The following is a 20,688-nucleotide window of genomic DNA, read 5'->3' as shown; positions in this document are numbered from 1 at the left end:
CAGATTCTGTGATTCTTTGGATTCTCCCCTGCTTGCTCGTGCTTGCACTCTCTCTCTCAAAATAAATAAACATTTTAAAAAATTTATATAATTTTATATTCCATATAGTTTGTTGTTAAATATGCCCTTCAGTAGAGAATATTCGGTTTTATATCTTGATTTTTTAAGTTAGAAAACTTACAATCTTACGTAATCTATATAACTAAAAAGATTGACTTATTTTTATGATCTGTATTTGCACAGGTATGGTAACAGGTTATGCAAAAACAGAATTAATCACTGGAAGCAAAAGCTTTCTGTTTATCCCAGGCAAACAACTCTTTCCACCAGGAGGGATAAACATAATTTTCTGCATGGCTCCCTAGCTGCTTCCTGGCACTCGATATGATGTTGAGTACTGTGGTCACATGTGAGCATTGGGTTACAAGCACCCTGGCAGGAGAGCCTCTGTTACGTGTATCTTTGTACCGCCCACAATGCTAACCTAGTGGTGTCTTGCACATAAGCCTCCAGTAGACACTGGCTGAATGACTCACTGTTGTCTCTCTGCAGAGGTCAGTTCCTCAGTTCAGTGACGCAGGTTGCATTTCACCTACTGGGGCTGCAATATCCAGGTCGGGGCTGTGGACTCCTGTAGCCTCTTAATTCTCTTGATCACCCACCGTTTACACAGTTGCTCGTTCAGAACCCTCCTCCCTTCTCCCCCACTGCTTTGGATGGTGATTGCTTCTCTTCTTCCCCTTACTGTGTATCTCTCAGCAATGATTTAGGGCCATTTTTACAGTCTGCTAATTCCCTGAGAATGAGGTACCTTTTCTGGGAGATACTGCCATCCTCAATGGCACTGCAAATAGGTTTGTGTTGACTGATCTCCAGGCTCTCCAAGTCATTTTGCCCTTATCCTGATTACAAGGCACCATCTGTCTCCATGGCTTAATAAATCGAGGGCTCATAAATATAGCTGATATCTAAATTAGATCCAAATCACAGTGAAGAAAGGATAATAGTCGCCTTCGCCAGAGATGGGTGGGCAAGTACTTTCATAGCTTTGGAGAAAAATGGATTATGCAGATACTTCACTCAAATTGGTGGCCCTGAGTCACTGTCCCTATATGCTGATGCTTTTGCTCAGGGACAGTAACTTGCCTGCCCTGTTTCAGGAGAAATAGAAAGATTATCTACCTGACCCAAGTTCACTCAGTGAATCAGCAGTCAGATTCTAGCCATCATAGTCCTGCTACTTTGGCTTATGAGGGTCAGAAGAATTTTTCAAGCATGAAGAATATTAAAATAACTATTAAAAAACTGACCTAGTAACCTTGGCCTGTTGCCTAATGCAGTATGGCTGATGAGAGGGAAATCCCTTGCAGTGAGATGGCTGAGTGTTAAGTGTACTACACAGGTTGTGATTTTTCTAGAAATTGCCGGGGGAGGGTGGGGTGGGGTGGGGGTAGGGGTGTGTGGCTGTTAAACAGTTTTAAAAGATCTATTGCCACTTCTGGTGAATTTGTTCTTACAGTCAGTGGGATCTGGAATCCTTGAGATCCATGGGCTACAGTGAGTGAGTTGTCTCTGGCCTCCCCCTTACCTGTAAGTATTTTACACCAGAAGGAAGCAGAACCACATGCAGCTACCCAAACAGCCTGTGCTACACCAACACATGTGCTCACTGCCTACCATTCTCTAGGCACATTGCCATACACTTGACATATCCACGTCTCTGATCGTTAAAGCAGCTCTATCACGTAAATATTATTATCCCCATTTTATACGTGAGGAACCTGGGGATCAACATAATTAAGTAATTTTCATGGGTTTCCATTGAGGCAGAGGCAGGATTTGAACCCAGTCCTGTTTAGCTCCTGTTGTTTCTGCAATGCTTCGTTGCCGTTCAATGCATTTTTTTGCCCTCCCTATGCTTATTCTGTCTCCTCTTCTGTTTCCCTTTCAGAATCCTTATCAATCACAAGGGTTTTTTGAAATATAAAAATGTGTGTATATATTATATGTACATATATGATATATTCACAACACATGTACTTTTATATCTATATACCCATATAGATATAGATATTTATAGACAGATATAAATAGATATATAGTTGTATATAACATTAAATGAGGAAAATATACCCCTCAAATGTTAATGGGTGTTTTATCTGAGTAGTAGAATAATTTGTGATTTTCATTTTTTCTTTATGTTTTTGTGTCTTTCTCAAACTAGTATTATTGTCATCAGGAAACAGTTTTTTAAATCTTTCACATCCTTTCAAATTCATATGCTACTACCTTTGTGAGTAAAATCTTTCCTGATCTCCACACTAATGCTACTTTCTCTTTTGAAACACACTCTCTGTCCCCAGCACTTTTTTTTGTAAGATTAGTTATTTATTTTGAGAGAGAGAGGGAGGGGGAGTTGCAGAGAGAGAGGAGAGAGAAAACCTCAGGCAGGCTCCAAACTGCCAGCGCAGAACTCAGTGCGGGGCTCAGACCCATGAACTGTGAGCCCGTGGCCTGAACTGAAATCAAGAGTACGATGCTTAACCGGCAAGAGCCACCCAGGCGCCACTCCCCAGCACTTTTATTGTCTTGGGTCATTTCCAGCATTTTGGTTTGTATTCTGTGTAACCACAGGTCCCCAGGTCCCACAAATTGATAGAGGAAAGGAGTCGGGGAGGCGCAGCTAATGATAAAAAAGGTAACGGAATAGCTGTTGCTCCATTAGGAAAGCTAGAATCTTCCTGCTGTATCCACTATATCCCAGACTTTTTGGTCTCATCCCCTCCCTGTGGTCCTGGCCATGTCTCTTCCACATTGGTGTTCCTATGACCTGAGTCAGCCACGATGCTCACTCTGTTTGTGTGTGATGCTGTCCCCTCTCCTTCACTTGGTACCAAGCTAGGCCCCATTATTCCATCAGCCTCACACCATCTAGGCTGTGTCTCTGCCCTTCATCACTTTGCTGAAGTGGGACCATTTCCCACCCAGGTTGTACCTTTTAAAAGTTATTCGCCTTCCCCTCATTTTCTTAATCTCTGATATAACCTATTGCATGATGACTCATGTTTTCCGGCTCCTTAGTACATCCCCTCCCCAGCCTCCTTGCCTAGATGAACTTGCACTGAGATTAGGTTGGGAGCCAGAGAAATCTGGCCCAATCCTTCCCTCTCCTTAGTCAGAGGCCCCAGATGGAAGGGTGCACAACCACTCTCTCTTGTCTGGGAGATGGAGTTGTGATTTTGTTTTATAATTTATTCTAGTGTCTCTCTCCTGGGTGGCTTGTTAGCCTTCATCTCACCAGTCATTCCCTTTCCAGGAAGGCCTGTCTGCAGCAACCAGAACTGGAAGCCTGGTGGCCCGCTTGACATGCCCTGTGCTTGGGTAGACAAGCAGAAGCAACCCTGCTTGGGCTGTCATCAGTCCACCGTGTCCTCTTCTAAGCCTCTCCATTAACTTCTTGGACAGGAGCTGAGGACCAGTCAACTTTGTACACTCTGTGCACTCTGAAGCAGCTCTTAACATAGGATGGTAAGAGCTCCATAAACTTTTGCAGAAGGAATTACTGAAATCTATTGAATTTTGTGCTCTGCTTTTCTCTCTTAACATTATTGCAGCAAACAATCAAAGATGATTAGTCCCACTTTGTTCTATACTAAGTATATCACACTTATTCTAATTCCATGACTTAAATTTGAGTTTTAAAACATTGAGATATAATTCATATACTGTAAAATTCACCCCTTTAAAGTTTACAGTTTAGTGGTTTTTTTTTTTTTAATGTTTATTCATTTATTTTTGAGGGGGGAGAAAGAGAGAGACACAGCTCAGGGAGGGGTAGAGAGAGGAAGACACAGAGTCCGAAGCAGACTCCAGGCTCAGAGCTGTCAGCACAGAGCCCGACGCAGGGCTCAAACTCACAAACCTTGAGATCATGACCTGAGCTGGAGCCAATGCTTAGCTGACTGAGCCACCCAGGTGCCCCTGGCATCCTTTAGCTATCACTCCCTATTGCCCTCTCTACCCCAGAACCCTCCAGTGACTATCAATCTACTTTCTTTCTCTATAGATTTGCCTGTTCTGGACATTTCATAAAAATGGAATCATGTGATGTGGACCTTTGTATCTGGTTTCTTTCACTTAGCATAATGTTTTCAAAGTTCATACATGTTGCATGTATATGTGTTTCATTAATTTTTGATGGCTAAATAATACTCCGCTGCATGGATATTTCACATTTTTGTCTAGCCATTCATCAATTGATGAACATTTGGATTGTTTCTGCTTTTTGGCTGTTATGAATAAAGTTTTATTTATTTAACATATACATGTTTTTTTTCTCGAGACCTAATGATTTCAATTTTGGGGGTATATACGCCTTGGTGGATCATATGGTAACTCTATGTTTAACTTTTTAAGGAACTGCCAAATTGTTTTCTAAAGTAGCTGCATCATTTTACATTCCAGAAGCAATGTATGAGGGTTCCAGTTTCTCCACATCTTTACAAACGTGTTATTGTCCATCTTTTGATTATAACTATCCCAGTGGATATGAAGTGGTATCTCATTGTGGTTTTGATTTGCATTTCCCTGATGGCTAATAACGTTGAATTTCTTTTCATGTGTGCGTTGGCCATTTGATATTTTGGTAGAACTGTAGAACATCCTCCAGACTGATACAAAGGGCCTATGTAATCTATTGGCCAGTGAGAAACAGGGCATGCAGTCTGTCCAGTATGCCTTGGGGTGTGGCCCAATAGCCCTTGCCTGAGGTGGCACTGGGGACAGTCCTTGTCAGCAGCTGTGGGTCGGAATATTTTAAAGGCAAATGTAATCTTTTTACTATTTCCCAAATACTTCCGGGACTTCTGTGTCCTGGTTTACAGTGGACCTATTCTACTGCATCACATGGAGTCCACATTTTCTCCAGCAGAAGGCCCCTGCCCAGCCTAGCGCACCTGTTCCATGCTCGCCTGGCAGTGTGGGTGGGGAGTGAATGGATGCGTGCCATACTTGGACAGCTGCATCAGGTTTAGTGCGTACGCCCCAGTTATCTTTCCATAGGTCTGCTCCCCACAAGCCTCTATTTCACATAGCCCAGCTTCCTATGTGCCTTTGCAGGACCCATGTTGTCAACCCTTTTCATGCTGCCCAGCTGTCAGTAGCCAAATTGGTGAGCATGGGTTCATGCATCAACACAATCCATAATGCCCTCAACTCTGCCCAGTGACTACTTTGTCTAGTTCCTACTTTAAAACAAAGTACATTGGGTCTAGTTGGATGGCAGAGGAATGCCAAATTGGCAGGTTTCCCTGGCAACTGCCATCAGTATACCCTGTGTCCTCTGAAGGCAAGCCTACCCTTTTCTTTACTTAGTGGAGGGGACACATAATGGCAGCAACTTCCGGAAGTTGGGCTGGATTGACATAAGTGACCAGCCCTAGTAATGAGTGCAGTTCATGAGACAGCAGGCTGGTATTGAAGTGCTCCTCTGCAGTAAGTAAGTGTGCCATTTCTGGAAGGTGCTTACCTGGGCACAGGCACTCTTAGGTTTGTGGAACATGTCCTAAATCCATCCTCCTATTGGCAGAGAGATCCGTATCACCACAGGCAGGTCAGCAGTCAGTCCTTCCCTGTGTGCAGTGCAAGATAGTTGTTTCTCGATGGGACTATACCTTGTTTCTTTTCAATTTCTTGAGGCTTGTTGTATGGCCTAACATGGTCTGTCCATGTTAGAATGCTCCGTGTGCACTTGAGAAGAATGTGAATTCTGTTGTCATTGAGTGGAGTGTTCTACTTATCTGAGTTTCTAGTTACTCACTTTTCACCTGATAAAACACTGGTCATCCTTTGAGTTCCAGGTCCAAAGGATCTTGTCGGTCAGGCCTTCCTTAATACATCTCACCACTTAAAACATACAGTTTCCTTGTTTGAACTTCCATCACTCATAACTGTGGTATATGGATAGGCCAACACCTTAACGGTGTTATAAATTCCATCAAAAGTCAGTCTTTCTGTACTCGGATGTTATGGGTTTCTTTTGTGCAGGGACCATGTCTTAACTCTATCTCCATATCCCTGAAAACTTAACTTTTTTTTTTTTCAAGAATTAAATTTTTTTTCTTCTAAAAAAACAGAAGCAATAAATCATAAAAATATCCTTGAAAAAAAAGTCTTTGAAAATAACTTTTCATCTCTTCCAGGGGAGGAAAATCCATCACCTGGTTAGCACCAGGTGGTATCAGTAGTTGATTGATGTTTTTCTTTTTTTTTTTTCTTGATTTTTAAAAATTTACATCCAAGTTAGTTAGCATATAGTGCAACATTGATTTCAGGAGTAGATTCCTTAATGCCCCTTAGCCATTTAACCCATCCCCCCTCTCACAACCTCTCCAGTAACCCTCTGTTTGTTCTCCACATTTAAGAGTCTCTTATGTTTTGCCCTTTCCCTGTTTTAATATTATTTCTGCTTCCCATCACTTACGTTCATGTGTTTTGTATCTTAAAGTCCTCATCTGAGTGAAGTCATATATTTGTCTTTCTCTGACTGACTAATTTCGTTTAACATAATACCCTCTAATTCCAGCCACATAGTTGCAAATAGCAAGATTTCATTCTTTTTGATTGCCGAGTATACTCCATTGTATATATATATACCACATCTTCTTTATCCATTCATCCATCGATGGACATTGGGCTCTTTACATACTTTGGCTATTGTTGATAGTGCTGCTAGAAACATTGGGGTACGGGTGCCCCTCTGAAACAGCATACCTGTATTCCTTGGGTAAATACTTAGTAGTGCAATTGCTAAGTCGTAGGATAGTTCTATTTTTAATTTTTTGAGGAACCTCCATACTGTTTCCCAGAGTGGCTGCACTAGCTAGCATTCCCACCAGCAGTACAAAAGAGATCCTCTTTCTCTGCATCCTCACCAACATCTGTTGTTGTCGTCTGAGTTGTTAATTTTAGCCATTCTGACAGGTGTGAGGTGATATCTCATTGTGGTTTTGATTTGTATTTCCCTGATGATGAGTTATGTTGAGGCTTTTTTCATGTGTTGGTTGGCCATCTGGCTGTCTTCCTTGGAGATACTTATCCATTTCTTCACTGGATTATTTGTTTTGGGGTGTTGAGTTTGATAAGTTCCTTATAGATTTTGGATACTAACCCTTTAACTGATACGTCTGTTGCAAGTATCTTCTCCCATTCCGTCCGTTGCCTTTTAGTTTTGCTGATTGTTTCCTTGGCTGTGCAGAAGTTTTATTTTGATGAGGTCCCAATAGTTCATTTTTGCTTTTGTTTCCCTTGCCTCTGGAGACGTGTTTAGTAAGAAGTTGCTGTGGCCAAGGTCAAAGAGGTTTTTACCTGCTCTCTTCTCGAGTATTTTGATGGCTTCCTGTCTTACATTTAGGGCTTTCATCCATTTTGAGTTTATTTTTGTGTATGGTATAAGAAAGTGGTCCAATTATATTTTTCTGCATGTCACTGTCCAGTTTTCCCAGCACCACTTGCTGAAGAAACTGTCTTTATTCCATTGGATATTCTTTCCTGCTTTGTCAAAGATTAGTCAGCCATACATTTGTGGGTCCATTTCTGGGTTCTCTATTCTGCTCCACTGATCTGTGTGGGAGATACAGGAGAGAAGCATCAAAGGAAAAGACTTCAAATTGGAAGGGCTGGAGAAGATGCAAGGCCTTAGGACATGTTTACACAGCTGAACGTGGCTGTGGCTCCTAAGGAACACCTAGAGCCATTAACATTGTCCAGAGCCAGATCCTCCTTCACACCTGACCCTTCTTAGTGTTATAGAAACCAATTAACTTGAAATTCAACCTTGAAAAGCTAAACCATTAGACTGATTAACACACTTGCTTAGCTGATTTTATGCACATAGTCTTTAACAATTATCCTAATAAAAAGAAGCCTCATTCTGGAGTTGGGGCCTCATTCCCACTCGAGTATGAGGACCTTCACTTAACTGCACTTTGTTTGCGGACTCATCTTTTGCGACTCTGGCCATACTCCCTGCAACAGATCTGAGTGTTTTTGTGCCAGTACCATACTGTCTTGATGATTACAGCTTTGTAATACAGCTTGAAGTTCGGGATCTTGATGCCTCCAGCTTTGGTTTTCTTTTTCAAGATTGCTTTGGCTATTTGGGGTCTTTTCTGGTTCCATACAAATTTCAGGATTGTTTGTTCTAGCTCTGTGAAGAATGCTGGTGTTATTTTGATAGGGATTGCATTGAATATGTAGATTGCTTTGGGTAGTATCAACATTTTAACAATATTTGTTCTTCCTATCCAGGAGCATGGAATCTTTTTCCATTTGTGTGTGTGTGTGTGTGTGTGTGTGTGTGTGTGTGTCTTCTTCAATTTCTTTCATAAGCTTTCTATAGTTGTCAGTGTATAGATTTTTCACCTCTTTGGTTAGATTTATTCCTAGGTATTTTATGGTTTTTATGCAATTATAAATGGGATTGATTCCTTGATTTCTCTTTCTGTTGCTTCATTACTCGTGTATAGGAATGCAACTGATTTCTGTGCATTGATTTTATATCCTGCGACTTTGCTGAATTCATGGATCAGTTCTAGCAGTTTTTTTTGGTGGAATCTTTTGGGTTTTCCATATAGAGTATCATGTCATCTGAGAAGAGTGAAAGCTTGACCTCCTCCTGGCCGATTTGGATGCCTTTTATTTCTTTGTGTTGTCTGATTGCTGAGGCTAAGACTTCCAATACTATGTTGAATAACGGTGGTGAGAGTGGACATCTCTGTCTTGTTCCTGACCTCAGGGGGAAAGCTCTCAGCTTTTCCCCATTGAGGATGATATTAGCGTTGGGTCTTTCATATATGGCTTTTATGATCTCGAGGTATGAACCTTCTATCCCTACTTTCTTGAGGGTTTTTATCAAGAAAGGATGCTGTATTTTGTCAAATACTTTCTCTGCATCTATTGAGAGGATCATGTGGTTCTTGTCCTTCCTTTTATTAATGTGATGTATCACATTGATTGATTTGCAGGTATTGAACCAGCTCTGCATCCTAGGTATAAATCCCACTTGGCGTGGTGAATAATTTTTTTAACGTATTGTTGGATCCAGTTGGCTAACATCTTGTTGAGGATTTTTGTATCCATGTTCATTAGGGAAATTTGTCTATAGTTCTCCTTTTTAGTGGGGTCTTTGTGCTGGCTTCATAGAAAGAGTTTGAAAGTTCTCCTTCCATTTTTATTTTTTGGAACAGCTTCAAGAGAATACATGTTAACTCTTCTTTAAATGTTTGGTAGAATTCCCCTGGAAAGTCATCTGGCCATGGACTCTTGTTTTTTGGGAGATTTTTGATTACTAATTCAATTTCTTTACTGGTTATGGGTCTGTTCAAATTTTCTATTTCTTCCTGTTTCAGTTTTGGTTGTTTATATGTTTCTAAGAATTTGTCCATTTCTTCCAGATTACCTATTCTATTGCTGTATAATTGCTCATAATATTCTCTTATTATTGTTTGTATTTCTGCTGTGTTGGTTGTGATCTCTCCTCTTTCATTCTTGATTTTATTTGTTTGGGTCCCTTCCTTTTTCTTTTTGATCAAACTGGCTAGTCGTTTATCAATTTTGTTAATTCTTTCAAAGAACCAGCTTCTGGTTTCATTGATCTGTTCTACTTTTTTTTTTTTTTTTTTTTTTGGTTTCAATAGCACAATTTCTGCTCTGATCTTTATTATTTTCTGTCTTCTGCTGGTTTTGGATCTTACTTGCTGTTATTTTTCCAGCTCTTTAATGCATAAGGTTAGGTTGTGTATCTGAGACCTTTCTTCCTTCTTTAGGAAGGCCTGGATTGCTATATATTTCCCTCTTATGACTGCCTTTGCTGCATCCCAGAGGTTTTGGGCTGTGGCGTTATCATTTTTATTGGCTTCCATGTGCTTTTTAACTTCCTCTTTAACTCTTGGTTAGCCCATTCATTCTTTAGTAGGATGTTCTTTAGTCTCCAAGTATTTGTTATCTTTCCAAATTTTTTCTTGTGGTTGATTTTGAGTTTCATAACCTTGTGGTCTGGAAATATGCACGGTATGATCTTGATCTTTTTGTACTTGTTGAGGGCTGATTTTTGTCCCAGTATATGATGTATTCTGGAGAACATTCCATGTGCACTGGAGAAGAATGTGTATTACACTGCTTTAGGATGAAATGTTCTGAATATATCTGTTAAATCCATTTGGTCCAGTGTGTCATTCAAAGCCATTGTTTCCTTATTGATTTTCTGTTTAGATGATCTGTCCATTTCTGTAAGTGGGGTGTTGAAGTCCCCTACAATGATGGTATTATTATCAATGAGTTTCTTTATGTTTGTGATTAATTGATTTATATATTTGGGTATTTGCACATTTGGAGCATAAATGTTCACAATTGTTAGGTCTCCTTGGTGGATAGACCCCTTAATTATGATATAATAGCCTTCTTCATCTCTTGTTACAGTCTTTATTTTAAAGTCTAGATTGTCTGATATAAGTGTGGCTACTCCGGCTTTCTTTTGTCGACCACTAGCATGATAGATGGTTCTCCATCCCCTTACTTTCAATCTGAAGGTGTCTTTAGGTGTTAAGTGGGTCTCTTGTAAACACCATATAGATGGATCTTGTTTTCTTATCCATTCTGTTGCCCTATGTTTTTTGATTGGAGCATTTAGTCTATTGATGTGTAGAGTGAGTACTGAAGGATATGAATTTATTGCCATTATGTTGCTTGTAGAGTTGGAGTTTCTGGTGGTGTTCTCTGGTCCTTTCTAGTCCTTGTTGCTTTTGGGTTTTTTGTTTGTTTGTTTGTTTGTTTGTTTGTTTGTTTTTGTCTTTTCTCCCCTCAGAGAGTCCCCCTTAAAATTTCTTGCAGGGCTGGTTTAGTGGTCACAAACTCCTTTAATTTTTTTGTCTGGGAAATTTTTAATCTCTCCTTCTATTTTGTTTTTTTCTTTTTTTTTTTTCAAAAAAATTTTTTTTCAACATTTATTTATTTTTGGGACAGAGAAAGACAGAGCATGAACGGGGGAGGGGCAGAGAGAAAGGGAGACACAGAATCGGAAACAGGCTCCAGGCTCTGAGCCATCAGCCCAGAGCCCGACGCAGGGCTCGAACTCACGGACCGCGAGATCGTGACCTGGCTGAAGTCGGACGCTTAACCGACTGCGCCACCCAGGCGCCCCTCTCTCCTTCTATTTTGAATGACAGCCTTGCTGGATCAAGAATTCTTGGCTGCATATTTTTCCGATTCAGTACATTGAATATATCCTGCCACTCCTTTCTGGCCTGCCAAGTTTCTGTGGATAGGTCTGCTGCAAACCTTATCTGTCTTCCATTGTAGGTAAGGACTTTTTTTCTCTTGCTGCTTTCTTGATTCTTTCCTTGCCTGAGTATTTTGTGAATTTGACTATGATATGCCTTGTTGATGGTCAGTTTTTGTTGAATCTAATCGGAGTCTTCTGTGCTTCCTGGATTTTGATGTCTGTGTCTTTCCCCAGGTTAGGAAAGTTTTCTACTATGATTTGCTCACATAACTCTTCTACCCCTTTCTCTCTCTCTTCATCTTCTGGGACCCCTGTGATTCTGATGTTGTTCCTTTTTAATGAGTCACTGATTTCTCTAATTCTTAAATTGTGCTCTTTTGCCTTAGTCTTCCTCTTTTTTCTGTCCTATTATTCTCCATAAGTTTGTCCTCTATATTGCTGATTCGCTGGTCTGCCTCATCCATTCTTGCCACCGTGACATTCATTCAAGATTGCAGCTCAGTTATAGAATTTTTTATTTCATCTTGACTAGTTTTACTTCTTTTATCTCTGCATAAAGGGATTCTAATCTATTTTCAGCCCCAGCTAGTATTCTTATTATCATGATTCTAAATTCTGGTTCAGACATCTTGCTTGTATCTGTGTTGATTAAGTCCCTGGCTGTCATTTCTTCCTGCTCTTTCTTTTGGGGTGAATTCCTTTGTTTCATCATTTTGAAGGAAGAAAAGGAACTAATAAGCTAAAAAAAAATTAAAATTATAAAATTAAAAACACAAATAAATTAAAACATATCAAATAAATTATGCTAGATCATAGGTGCATTTTGGTCTGGTTGTTGAAAGGAGCTTAATAAAGAAAAAAGGGGAAAGGAAAAAAAAGGAAAACGTTTGAAAATTAGAAAAAAATGAATGCAATGAAATAGAATAAAATGAAATGATGGAAGTAAAATAGAATTTGAAAAATTTACAAAAAAGTAAAAAATATAGTAGAAAAAAATTAAATACAAATATTTTTAATAAAAATTGAAAATAAAAATAAATTTTTTCTCTTTCTGTATTCAAGAAAAAGAAAAAGAAAAAAAATTGAATAGATGGACCAGCAAACAGACTGAAATACAAGTGAAATTACATCATTTTCCCTTAGAGGTCAAACTCCGAAGCATTTTCTAGTCCGTAAACTAAGGAGGTGGAGAGACTTGTGTTCCTGAAGTGTGAGGTTGGTCCACTTGGGTGGGGCTTAGTATAATGGCTCTGTTCTCCACGAGATGGCGCTCCTTAGCTTACTGGGGTAGATCGTTGTGGCGCTTGTAGGTGTGTATGCGCGTGCGTGGGAGGGGTGAAAATGGCGCAATCCAGCTATCCAGTCTCTAGTATTGGAACTCTGTTCTCCCTTATCAGCAATCTTGCACCCATCCTTTCTCTCCGGTTTCTGTCCACGTCCTGCTTTTATACTGTCTGTGACCAAGCCGTCAGGTTGTGAGGCAGCACCTCCCTCCTGGGTCTTATCTCAGATGCGGTGGTGTTTCCCAACCTCTCACTTCTGAGGGACTGCAGGTTTGACCCGCTTAGACGTTCTGAGGGAAGGTCTCACCGAGCAATGGCTGAGTGCTGGCCACACCCAGGAACGTTCGCTGGACCTTGCTGTTGCCGATGCACAGAGACTGAGGTCTGATGCAAGCCCACCCCAGAAAAAGTTCACGCAGTTGTGTTGCTGCAGCATTTCAGGGATTATGGTAAGTCACAACACACATCTGGCACCAGGCTTCCCCCTTAATGTCCTTGTTCCAGTACCAATAATGTGGTTGTTCTCTGGGGTCTGCTGGGACCTTTGGCTGGGGGGGGGGGGAGGGCTGCACAGCCTCTACCAAATGTCCTCCCAGCAGGGGAACCACCTCTCTCAAGGACCCCTGGACCTCACTCTCTGCTCTTGAGGATTTGCCCTTGCCATCAGAGCACTACCAGGTATCTAGCTGTGGAGTTTCAGACTCTGTGCTCCCCCTGTTTATAGAGTCTTAATGGAATTTAAACCCTCTCCTTTCTTCTTTCTCCCTTTTTTGTTCAGTTCCTGTAGCTGTTTCCACTTTTCCACTTTCTTTCCAGGTGCTTTTGGTGGGGGGGGGGGTGCTTTTTCTATACTCTCCCCCACCTCTGTCCTCTCTTTGCAAGCAAAAACAGCTCCCTGCTCTCCAAGGCTTCTCTCTCCCCTGGTTCACCTCTCTGTGTACCTGCTGAGTTCTATATTTCAGGTTGTGCAGACTGTTGTGTTAATCCTTAGGTCAGTTTTCTAGGTGTGCAGGATGGTTTAGTGTTGATCTGGCTGTATTTCATGGACGTGAGACACAGAAAAAACTTCCGTGCTCTTCCACCATCTTGGCCCCACCCTGAAAACTTACTTCTCATGGTAACTTCAAAGCATTCTTATTGAAAGGATAAAAGAATTTGGTGGCTATTGAACCCCCCTTAAATGTTGAGCTCTAGGCCGTATACTGTAGAGACTAGAGCAGAAGAAACACAGTATACTCTGCCTCTGGGGAACTTGCAGCTTAGTTAAGATGACAGTTTATCTACATGAGAAACCGTGATCACAGGATCTGACCAGGTGCCAAGACAAGGGCCTTAGGAGTTTGGGCTTGTCCGCTTTGTCTCTCCATGCCTGGGAAAGAGTCCATAGAGAGTTTCAAGGTTGGAATCCTGATTTCCAGCTGTTAGTCACTGTAGAATCCTCTGGCAGCGGTTATCTAGCCTCCACTTGGACACTCTCACCCACAGGGAGAAGCCCCAACACTCTCCACTTAGGATTTGATGATGTTGTTTGCCAATTTTGGGCAGTGAGAGAAAATCAGATTGCTTTTTAGCCTAGATGTATGCATCTTTCAATCTTTGCCTTAAAAGAAACTACAGGCCTGAAAAAAATGTGTGTAAAGTCAACAAGGAAAGGAAAATAGCTCTAGTCAAAAGGTTGAATTCCAGTGAGATAGGTCAATGGATACTCACATGCTGACGTTAGCTAAGGAATGTCAGATCAAATTCATCCTGAGAGGGTCACTTCTGAGGGGACCAAAATGAATTATTTTATTGTGGACTGTTATCCTTCCAGAGCCCATGTGTATGTGAATGTTCTGGGAAGGTCTGAGGGTATGAGATTTAGAGAGGTGAATTCATTCCATATACCAGTTAGACATTTTATTCTAATTCAGGATAAAGGCTGATAATTTTGGAGCTAATCAGATATTTCTCATCAGGAATGCAGTGTGATAAAGGTTTTAAAGCCAGAATGTAAAACCCTTCTCTAGTAACTTCTCAAAATAGATTTATAATAGGAAATAAAATTATAATATGAAGTACAATACCTGCAATTGTGGTGGTGCCAGTTAAATAAAACAAGGGGATAATACAAGGGCTGGCCCATGGTTGTATATAATAGTAGACAAAACATGTTGTGTCTTTATCACCATCATCATGGTCATGTTGATTTAAAGCCACTGAGGGAGAGGGGAACACTAAGCCATCTGATGTTGGAGAATTAGAGAAGGGACAGAGCAGGTCTCCTGGTGGGTAACAGATGTGAGCAGGGTGAAAAAGAAGAGATAAGGTCAGCGAAAGGGCCATCGAGGTTGGAATGTGTAAGATATATGATTTGATCAATGCAAAGTACCCAGAAAGTTGCACACCTGGGCTTTGGTAGAGGCAAGGGACAGGAAGACTGCTACCCCTGTGTCCAGCTAGGTGTGTCTGGACTCTTACAACTTTCAAACAAGATTAGTTCACTAGGAGCAAATAAATCATCCACATGACTGTGCTCCAGGCAATCGCCCCTACTGAATTGATGACAAGGCAGTCCACCTATGACTTATCAGAAATTCTCTTCCCAAGGAGGTCAGGAGGGAAAATGGGTGTGGTGGACCAGGAATTATGGGCAATTCTAGGTGAGCCAGAGTGAGTCACCTTCCCCAGTTGACTTCTGGCTAATACTGGAGACTAGGTCAAGGGCTTTTGCTTCTGCTGCTCATTCTTTTCACCTTTCCCCCAAATCCTTGCTCTGTCAGCTCTTCGATTTTTCTGATAAGTCTCTGGAGCTGGAGCAGCTCTAATTTTATAGATAGGGCTCCTGAGACCCAGATTGGAGAAGAGATTTGCCCTAATTCCTATAGCACATTGTTTTCAGAGCTGAGAGTGGACCGCCTCTTGACTACCAGCCTCTTGCGCTCTGTCCTCCACCATGCGGCTTTCCTCTTTGAGTCTTTTCCCCATTGTTCCAACTGAGAGGCAAAAAGGACACAAGACATGGCAGAAACTTGAAGAGGTTATCCCTCAACTGTGAAGTGCCCCATGGAACATATAGAGACTAAGGAGGAGTTTGGGAGCAGAGTCTCACCTTCCATGACCCTATCCTCAAGAGAAAAATCCAGTTTCAGGTTACAATTTCTAAAGTGTAAACTCTGAACTAATGAACTCTGTGATGCTTCCATCAATCTCTAATATTTTTCTTTTGGGATTTCTTTTCAAATTTTTGTTTTCAGTATCCCCCCCCCCCTTTTTTTTTTTCAACGTTTATTTATTTTTGGGACAGAGAGAGACAGAGCATGAACGGGGGAGGGGCAGAGAGAGAGGGAGACACAGAATCGGAAACAGGCTCCAGGCTCTGAGCCATCAGCCCAGAGCCCGACGCGGGGCTCGAACTCACGGACCACGAGATCGTGACCTGGCTGAAGTCGGACGCTTAACCGACTGCGCCACCCAGGCGCCCCAGTATCCCCCCTTTTAAGTAGCTTTTTTAAAATAAATTTTTTATTAAGTATAACTAACATACCGTGTTACATTAGTTTCAGATGTACAATATAATGATTCAACAATTCTATACATTTCTCAGTGCTCATCACATTAAGTGTACTGTTAACCCCCCTTCACCTATTTCACCAACCCCCCCACCTCCCTCTGGCAACCACCTGTTTGTTCTCTGTATTAAACTTCTAAAAGTTTGTTATCTTACAACAAGATCCATATTTCTCTCCCCTGATGAATGTCATCTTTCCTGCCTGAATGTCCCAAGGCCTCTCTTCCTCCAGTGAGCACAAAAAAACCTTGGAGGGTCCTTAGGTTGAATCCAGTATCAAAGGGAGTGTGCAATTTCCCTATGTAAAGAATTGGAAGTCCTCGTCTCTCCTGCTAATGAGCACTCCCCTCCTTCCTTTTGCAGTACAGTCCCTATAAGCGAAAACATCTTGCTTTTAAACCTTTTCTGTACCCCCTTCTCCCAAAATTTGGCCTAGTCAATGAAGTATAGAACAACACAGACTCCAAGAGGAGCAGAAGTGTAATGCAGGATGAAGCAAGTGCCTGCTAAAGAGACCCCTTAATTTCTTACTTTTGTGTCCTCTTCTGGGCCTGTGGGAGCCTTCCACTCCTGAAGAGGCTGCATCTAAACTCCTACCCTGGGCTTTTCAGAAAGGCTTTGTTGTTTCAGGTAAGCATCATAAACTAAAGCTGACTGTGTATCTGTTTGACTATCTGGCCTCTGTTGTACCTTTCAGGTCTCAGACTCCTTAGACTCCTCAAAATCAAGTGTACCTATTTCTCCTCAGGCTAGATAGGTAAGTGTTCTGTAGATGCTCCTGTCTGGGTCAGGAAGGCAACTCCGACTTCCCCCAAATCAGTTACTTTAATTTTTTTTAAGTTTATTTATTTTGAGGGGCGCCTGGGTGGCTTAGTTGGTTGAGGTGCTTAGGTGATGACCTCCCAGTCTGGCAGTTTGAGCCCCATGTCAGGCTTTGTTCTGACAGCTCAGAGCCTGGAGCCTCTTTCGGATTCTGTGTCTCCCTCTCTTTGCCCCTTCCCCAGCTCACACTCTGTCTCTCTCTGTCTCTCTCTCAAAAATAAATAAACATTAAAAAAAAGTTTTATGTATTTTGAGAGATAGAAAGCACGAGTGGAGGAGGGGCAGAGAGAGAGGAGAGAGAGAATCCAAGCTGGCTGTGCACTGTCAGTGCAGAGCCTGATGCAGGGCTTGAACTAATGAACCATGAGATCATGACCTGAACCAAAGTTGGACACTCAATCTACTGAGCCACCCAGGTGCCCCCAAATCCATTAATTTCAAAGACTTTGGTTCCTTTTATGTATAATTAGGGATTAGTGTACAAGAGATGACCCAAAACTTCCAAGATTGATCCTGGAACCATAATATCTTGAAATGTTTAAGGAAAAAAAAAAAAAAAAAAAAGGAAACTCTCATCATGACCAGATTGGGTCAGAGATCTTTGAGAAAAGGAGGCTTAAAAAGTAAAAGCCTAAATCCTTAATTGCCACCTAGAAGTTGTAACATCTCATTAAGGATATTTCTAAAAATTCTCTTCTGGAAAGTCTTTTATGTACTTGCACAAAGCCCCTGATAGCAAAAGATCCAGCCCTCCTACGTTTAGAGGAGGTGTGCCAGTTATCACTTAATACCTCCTTATTTCAGATCTATCCTTCATTGCTTTGCTTGGGATACTAGAACATTTCTTCCTTACAGCTCAATGTTGAGCTTTATCAGTAGAGTGCTGGAAGGCCAATTTCATCTACATAAGCAAGTGGTTTCTTCCTTCTGGCTTCTGCTTACTAGTACCCCAGCTGTGGGGGAGTCCTGCTTGCCAGCCAATGCCCACAGTTTCCTGCCTCAGCTACTGTGTACCAGCTCTGGGTAGGGCAATCTAGTGTACTACTGTGTCATCTGATGACTGGTGGCTGCAGTCACACCCTCTCCAGTGAGGTCAGTGTCCCAGCCTTAGGGAGAGGCTCCACCTGCCCCTGCCTCCCCCCCCCCCCAACCCACCCTGTCCAAGTAGGTTCTTTTGGTTACCCTCCCTCTGCCTTAGGGTATTCTTTAGAGTTCTCTTTTATTCCCTCATAGTAGTTAGCTCCCTTTAAGTAGTTAATAATTCTTTATATTAAACTGTGCCTCCTCAAATTACTGTGATTGCTGTCTCCTGAATGTCCTTTCATTGGCCTTGATGCTGAAAATGCAATTACTGGTAAACAACGGTACCCTAGTAGGTCAAGGTTTTGATAAATTCAAAATCCATTGAACATGTGAAAATACATCGGTCCTAATATTACTAGAAACTATACAAAATGAGTCAGAATTAGTTTTATTCATCTGGAAATCGTATCTATGAATTTTATATTTAGAATTGTTATTAAATCATTGTATGGTTTAATGGTAGTGAAATGAACTCTAACAAAATTTTGGAGACTGAGATTTCTGGAGTAAGAGAGTGATTCTCCCTTTTCCTTGAGTAGCATCAGCACTCAGAATAGCAGAAAGTCTCCATCTTTTAAGATGTTAGATATCCAGTTCTGTCAAATTGGAAAAAAAAAAAACCCAAAACTCTCCCCAATCTGTCCATCAGATTAAGAAATTCCATTGCCACACACACAACATGTATGACTGACTCTAGACCAGTGCTGTGCAGTAGAAATAGATGGTAGGCCTCAAATGTAATTTAAAATTTTCTATGGTCACATTAAAGAAAAGTGAGAAACAGGTAAAATTAGTTTTAACAATATATTTAATTTAGGGGCACCTGGGTGGCTCAGTCAGTTCGGTGGCTGACTTTAGCTCAGGTCATGATCTCACAGCTGGTGAGTTTGAGCCCTGTATTGGGCTCTGTGCTGACAGCTCAGAACCTGGAGCCTGCTTCAGATTCTGTGTCTCCCTGTCTCTCTGCCTGTTTCCTGCTCACACTCTGTGTCTCTGTGTCTTTCAAAAATAAATAAACATAAAAAAATTTTTTTTAATTAAAAAAACCCAATATATTTAATTTAATCCAAAGTAGTGAAAATATTATCAAGATAATAACCATTATTAAATTATTAATTAACATTAAATTGTTGATATTTACATTCTTTTATATGTACCAAGTATTTGAAACCTGGTATGTGCTTTATGCTGTAAAACTTCTCAGTGTAGACTAGTCACATTTCAATGTTTATTTATTTTTGAGAGAGAGAGAGAGAGGGAAGGAGCATGAGCGGGGAGGGGCAGAGAGAGAGGGAGACACTGAATCTGAAACAGGCTCCAGAGTCTGAGCCGTCTGCACAGAGCTGGACACTGGGCTTGAACTCATGAACCACGAGATTATGACCTGAGCCGAAGTCGAATGCTTAATTGGCTAAGCCACTGAGGCACCCTAGACTAGTCACCCTTCAAATGCTCAATAGCCACATATGGCTAGTGGCCACTCTGTTGGACAGTGCGGCTCTTGAATATGGGTTGACCACCATGTGAGGTCACGGGAGCGACTTTAAGTTGTGACTTTTTGGGACACAGTTAAGAAAAAAGGAACTGCATGAAAAATATTGGACTTTATAGCTTTATTGAACCTATTAATATTGTATTTTAAACCATTTTTTTGTGTTAGATACAAATAAATGTAGTAGTGATGATGTGTATTACTTTAGGAATCAAGAATTTCAGTATAAAAGAAAAGAAAGTGCAATTACAGAATTAAGAATCTAGGTTGGGAACACTGTTGGGCATTACTGTGGAGTTTGTTACTCCTGTTAATCCTGTTGATCTGAACCCACTTATTGGTAGCATGAAGATTACAGAAACTGTTAAAAATAGCAGTTTGGAGACATTTTCTGACTCAAAGCATACTTAGTAGAATGAAACTGTAAGTTCTTGACTTGACCTTGAGTCAGGGGAAGCCATGTGAAATATCCAAAATCCAGTTGGATCTAATTTTAAAGATCCTTAGGAGTTACATTGTATGAATATGACAGAACACAATTTCATCAGGTCTTTGTGTCTTAAAATTAAATTCAAAAGACATTACTGTGGAACCTCAAGTTTAAGGGTCTCTAGATACATCTACATATCTTTATTTTTAATGGAAAGATATTTACATATCTTAACATATGTACATTTATATATCTTAAGATTTCAAAACTCAATCAAGGGGCGCCTGGGTGGCTCAGTTGGTTAAACGTCCGACTTTGGCTCAGGTCATGATCTCATGGTTGGTAGGTTCGAGCTTTGCATCAGGCTCTGTGCTGACAGCTCAGAGCCTGGAGCCTGCTTCAGATTCTGTGTCTCCCTCTTGCCCTGCCCCTAACCTAACTCATGCTCTGTTTCAAAAATAAATACATTAAAAAGAAAAAAACTCAAGTAATCAACTTGACTAGGAGCTACAGACTTCTTAGGGAGAAAAACTTGAGCAGGGGAAGTGGGCTAGGTGATCACCTCTCTATTTATATATTTAGGTATATATTTTCTTTTTTTTTTCCTGGAGTATTTTAAAGCAAATCCCATATATCATATCTTTTCACCCAGTTATTACCCCATGACATTATGAAGTCATTAACATAATCATATATAGAGTTTAGGGTTGCTGATGGGGTCTCAAATAAGATTCTTAACCTTGCAGCCCA

General features: G+C 41.0%; 1 protein-coding gene across 4 annotated transcripts in view; it reads left to right on the top strand.

Annotated features, from left to right (window-relative positions):
• The first annotated feature begins 7 nt into the window (after positions 1–7).
• Positions 8–20,688, top strand: part of ACKR2 (atypical chemokine receptor 2) — a 54,096-nt gene continuing 33,415 nt past the window's right edge. The window contains exons 1-3 of one of the 4 annotated variants that reach the window (XM_045436973.1): positions 2,083–2,698; positions 3,317–3,528; positions 16,809–16,868. The gene's annotated coding sequence lies outside the window, so the exon portion shown is untranslated. Of the gene's footprint in view, positions 3,529–4,066; positions 4,323–16,808; positions 16,869–20,688 lie in introns of those variants that run through there. The other 3 variants (XR_006701104.1, XR_006701105.1, XM_045436971.1) reach the window with 3 other exon arrangements.

Source organism: Leopardus geoffroyi, chromosome C2 (assembly GCF_018350155.1).
Source record: "Leopardus geoffroyi isolate Oge1 chromosome C2, O.geoffroyi_Oge1_pat1.0, whole genome shotgun sequence".
Taxonomy (NCBI): domain Eukaryota; kingdom Metazoa; phylum Chordata; class Mammalia; order Carnivora; family Felidae; genus Leopardus; species Leopardus geoffroyi.
This window is presented reverse-complemented; position numbering and strand designations above follow the sequence as displayed.